Below are 6,078 nucleotides of genomic sequence, written 5' to 3' on the forward strand. Positions count from 1 at the left end.
GCCAGATAATAATGTGTGATATGATGGTATGTACTACTTGTTTCTTCAAAGTCTAGTTGAACTAGCTTGCCGGGAATTTAGACCCCATCAACATATAAAGTATAGAAGTTGGATTTGAAAAGTTAAAAATTGAACGGGTTTGTAGACAGAGTGCAGTGGAATGGATCATTGGTAACAAATCTTACAACTATTCCTTTCTGGAGACGTCCGAGTATCAGATTATCAATTGTTTTTTTAAACATCTTTCGGAATAGTTACAGCTTTTATTTGCAATATTGTTAAAGGATACTTTGCAGTATGGTTTTGCAATATGCTACTGTGATTGCGTTTGATAAATGAACTGACAGATACATTTCTGATATAGAGTGTGTCATTCAAAATTTCCACTTTCTTCACTGCCATATCACCCCATCATGCAGAAAGTGTCTTTCGAAGGTATTAGCTATGTTCGCATTTCCACTCCATTGATCAAACATTTATCTTGATTGAAAATATCACATTGCAAGTAACCAAACATATCGAATGTTTTACTCCTTTTAGTTAGTTGGTTAAGTTTTGTAAAGCCATTACTGTTTTCTAAAATTCTATCAATAGCAACTGCTGAGTCTATGTACCAAAATACAGTCTGGAGATGAGATTACTTTGGAGATATGTCGTAGTTTAGTTTGTTTTTCAAAGTAAGACCGTTTTTGGTGCATGTGAGATGGAAACGATATTAGTGTTATTTAAGTAGATTTGTATTTGCTGAACATTGCATTGAGAAAATCATTGAGAGGGACAATTATTTTATCTGTGGATAACAATAACTGACCATTCGATTTTACGATTCTCGCTTCAATGTACAACATTGCGTGACCCAAATCCACAGAATCGTCAGCATGCAGAGGTATTACAAACTCGATGGGGGCCTTATCTGCGAGATAACTAACAGCTTTGTATCCGATAGTGTGGTGTTCTAAAATGCTTGTCTGAATAGAATTTACCGAGAAAATGTCCAAATCACATTTAAGACACTCACATGATTTCTCCCTAATTTGCGCCATACATAATCAAATATGTTGTTCTTTGAATTTTCTTTAGGTTTCCTGTGGTTGTTTTCTTGGTGCTTGTATTAGCACCGGATCTCTTCTTACTCTTGGTGGTCCTTCCTGTTCGTTGTCCAGAAGCAGAGTGATTTGATTAGGAATATTTATGCCCCTGATAAACTGAACCAATCATATCCTCTAGCTTGGATTCAGCTTTTCTTTTAATATAGATGTGGCATCCGAAAGTCTAGATTGTAGTGCGAGTTTTAGGTTTTTTTGTACACGACATCACCTAAGACATTTACCCCTGTTCGTTTCAACTCTTTCCCTACAGATTGCGCTCCTTTCTTGATAAGGAACATAGCTGACCGAAAAAGACCTCCAAGAAAACTTCCAATTCTTTGTCCCTTATGATAGGCATCACCATAATATATGTTACCCACACCAGATTCAACTTGTTGATGAAAGAAATGAAAATACGTATCATTCATAATGGCAGCTTTTCACAACAACGTCTAGATTGAAGTTTCAACCACACTAGTCCAAAAGAGAATGGAAGATGTTCACCCGTGCTGTCCCTTAGGTCAATATCTATTTGATCGAAATTATGATTTTGCACGGGCATGTGGTAAATAAAAAATTTGTACACCATCACTTACCAAGGTATATTTTCCTGGATTAATGTTTATAATGCGTATGAGAGGGACGACATCATCTCCTACCATATGTATTTCCACATTACCTGTGTAAATTGCCTCTGGGTAGGTATTTCTCTCAAGGTCGTCTGTCGGTTCAAAACCCAATATCCGTTCCAGTTAAGGTGACAACCGTACCTTTATATTTCTCTGCTTGGTAGATATATCAACTGTCTCATGTTTCTTGATTTCGGAGATTAAAATTTAAATTTTCAGAATATTAATTGGTTTCTGCCACAAGGCTGTTTATAGATGCGTAATGAAGTTCGGATATTACAAGTTCATTCCATTTGACATTACCTACAGATTTATATTGTATATAGTTGTGTTTGTTAAATCTTGAAATAATTGGTATGGATTAAGGACAATGCACTTCTACCAATGACATCTTCCAATTGCTGGATTCCAACTCCACACAATCCTGAAGTTTTGTAGTGTAATTAGTTAGGATATTGCTTGGGGAACATTTCTTAGATCTGTTTCTAGGCAATGTAAGGTAGAAATCTCTTGCTTTTCTCTTGGTGTGAATTCCTACAAAAAAATTGCCTCTCTTTTTGACGTCAAGGACGATGTGCTAACCCAACTGTAAAACGATTTGGTATAACATATCCAATGAACTAACAACTTCTTACTGGGTTTTGTATCCCTGGTCGCAAGGTTTTTATCAATTTTATGCATATCCGGTAAACGGACCAGTGGCAACTCTTCCTTATTACGTTCCATCGATCTTTTGTCCTTGTAGATATTTAATTCCTACACCTGAGGATTTCTTTTCAAAATGCGTTCCACTGCAAAAATATATCTTGTTCAATTTCTCATGTAATCTTTGTGATTTTTTTTTTTTTGTGAACCTTACTCTGTCTCCTTTCTTGACTGACATCTCCGATGACAATAACGGAGATGAATGAGATTTGAGCTTTTTGTCATACATATAGTGACACACTTTCAGAACCTTCTCAGGTGTAATATCTGCTGGTGCCATTTTAATACTCGAGTGAACCTTATGATTGTAAGCTTTCAATAGCTTAGGAGTACATTAACATTACAGTGGATTATTTCCTTTGTTAAATTCTTCCACATGCGTTCCTTCACGGTTCTGTTGAATAGTTCAACAATACTAGCTTTGATATCAGGATTCTTCGTTGTAATATAAGTTACATCTTCATTTCTGATATATTCCTGGACGATTCTGTTGGAAAACTCACGTCCCTTGTAAGTTTGTAAATTCAAAGTTTTTATCTTGCTTTCTTTGAAAATTTGCTGGAAATCCTTTTTTATACATACACCACTTTTATTTCTCACAGGAACAGCACAAGTGTGCAAGCTCAAAACATAGATAACTTTGAGTGTATATCTGTACCCATTGTTGTACGTCCGCAAGCTCTGCATGTCATTTACATCAGCTCGCCATTAGTCATTTATATTGTGCACAAAATAAAAGTTTCTCGGAAATGGACACCTTTACAGGTCTATGCAAAGTGCATGCAAGTTCCTTTCTCAACCGATGTTCGAATTTTGAAAATGGGATGGATTGGTTTACAGCTTTGCATAGTGTAAAAGCTATAGAATAGGATGCAGGATGGGCTGTATTGTTCACAGATATTCTCTACGTTTTTCTAGCTCATGGTTTGAACGTTGACCAAACTGAAATGGTGCATTTACTTTCTTCCTGTAGAGGACGATACGAAAGAAACTGGTTCGTTTTCTTATTCCTCTTCTTCCTCTAATACTTCTCGTTCCTCTTCTTGGTTAGCTCTAGACAGCCAAACATGGCGTCCAAGTTTACCGAAAACAATATGTTGAATAAACTCCTGTCTCTTGGGGTTTCCAATATATTCTTGAGGCATATTAGATAACGCCAGAGCTCTGCTGAATAATTTCCAGCCAACAGGATTGCTTGTTTTGGGGGACGAATTATATCCAATCCGGGATCAACAAACAATGGAAGAATCTATTCTAATATAATTATTAAATACTGTCCCATATTTATACCAACAAGTATTACTATTTTGCAAACTACTTTCATATAATAGTTCGGCTTTTCTAAGATACTTGCTTGGTGTAGTTGCCAGAATTTCTTCTTTGATATCGGGCAACTTCTCAGTAGATTCTGCAATAGGTAGCCACACAGATTCTCTCTGTTTTCGGGTAATGGATATATATCTTTGAAGGACAATGTTTTAACGATTTCTTTTTTCATCATTATTTTAGATTTAGAATTACTCCCATTTAATAATCCAGTTGCGATAAGAATGTAGACGGAGCAGACATCACAGAATGTCTCATGTTATCCATGAATTCCTGAGGAATAATAACCATATTTTTCGCGTGTTCCATATTAAGTTTTATTCACTCATGTAAACTTGATAAGACACCTCCTATTAATTGTGCTAATAATGCAGGTACAAACCCACCGGGTTGCACTAATATCCGTTTCTTTTCCATTATAGATTGCCCTTTCGGAGAAATATTACGTATTATTTTCTTGTACATATTCAATCTCGCTTTCTGAGATGTTGATAGAGGAACATCCCCTTTTAGGATATTATGACAACACTCGCAGATTGAATTAACAAACCAAAAATTACCAGCTTGCACTATTGCTGTGCGTAGAACTGGTTTATAGTCCGACAAAACTTGGAGCACTTTAGCGTGTTTCACTCTCGGAGCCATGAACACAGAATAAACGCCTGTTGATAATACTTACTTTTTTGTAGGAATATTCACATATTTGAACGTATCGTCGGGAAATATCCCTAATCGGAAACAAATTTCACCCGGAGTGTTCTTCTTCAGATCAAACAACAAATATCTGTGCGCTTCAGCGGTGGCATTTACAAAGCTTATTTTGGAAAACTTGGATTCCCCGGGTATACTTGTCTAGAGAGATAATTAATTTGGTCTCTCTTTCTTCGATTTTTGGAGCACACAAACTAATTAAATATATGTCCCTATTCCCCTTTCTCTGATGAAATGGATTTTGAGTGATAAAGATAAGACTATTAAATCACGATGATGACACACTTTTGTGAATAAATCCGTAATTATTTGATCGCATTCTCTCATGTCATCATCGAAAATAATAAGGTGAGTTTAAAAATTTGGCACAAACTGATTAATATCAGGCATTCCTTCCCGAAATTGTACAAAACCATGGAAATCATAGTTCGTTGTCATTCTCCAAAGCACACTAAAGCACTGTTGAATTTAAAAACTACCATTTGGAGTAAGCAACCGAAAATGTTTCACAAAATATGTCTTTCCACATCCTAATGGACAAGCCAATATTTTAGAGAACAGATGTTTCCACAAGCACTCCATTTCTCAATTAATAAATAATACTTTAAATTACACATAATACAAACATCAGCCGCTCCTCTTCTGTGCAGTCTGACCACAGGTTGGAAATCCAAATGTCGAATATTATGATTCTCTTTCTACAGTAGTTGTTAGTTTTTACCGATATTTTGTATTTTGTAATATACATGTTATATTCTTATAGTATGAAACTTGGTTTACAACAACTCAAACTATGCGAAGCGGGATTAACACCGCAAGCTTTCGAGCATCAGCCTTCTGTCATATCACGGTATGAAATGGCATTGTAGTCCACTTCAATTGTTCTAAAATCTACTGTGACTCATACTGTATACTCTAGTATTTAAAATGGAGAGTTGCACAATATTACTAATTAGTGTCCTCCAAATGACAGGACAGTCCGAGTGAGTAAACCTTTGTTTTCGAAGCATTCAAAAAGTAGAAGTGGTCAAATAATATTGCCTAGCGTATATGGGCGTATTTAAGGGGTGGTTTAACATGGCCAAATCCTTCCCTTTGTGTCAGTAAAATTACCAGCTTACCTATTCTATCCGCTATGCGCAGAGACTTGTTCGTAAAAATCTCTTCAGACTTATTTTGTTCTCATTAATTACAAGCATATAGAACGGGATACGGATGGGAAAGAAATTGATTCCACACACCAGATGGGATTGCAAAGCAAATGTCTGCAATTTCCTGATAGTTTCGTAATTCTCTGGCAAAACTCAGAAATCTCCTTTTGTTACATAAATTATATAATGCTACATGTAATGTCTGCCCGAAGCAGCTGCTTGTGAATTTATAGCGCAAATATTATAATTTCATTAGAAGTTTCCGATATGGGTTGTAACCATTCAAGATTTAAGTATTCATCAGGTTCTAATTGTTTGATAAATTGAAATTTCGCACTGTTTGATAATCCCGAAAGTCGATAAACAATTTTAAAACTCTAGATCGGAATGGGAAACTTGTCTTTATTGGAGATTTTAACTGCATCTGGGTTAGCATCAGCTATTAGTACTTCTACTCTCTCTGAGTTG

This window comes from Lepisma saccharinum, unplaced genomic scaffold (genome assembly GCF_977018435.1).
Source record: "Lepisma saccharinum unplaced genomic scaffold, izLepSacc3.1 HAP1_SCAFFOLD_406, whole genome shotgun sequence".
Classification (NCBI taxonomy): Eukaryota; Metazoa; Arthropoda; class Insecta; order Zygentoma; family Lepismatidae; genus Lepisma; species Lepisma saccharinum.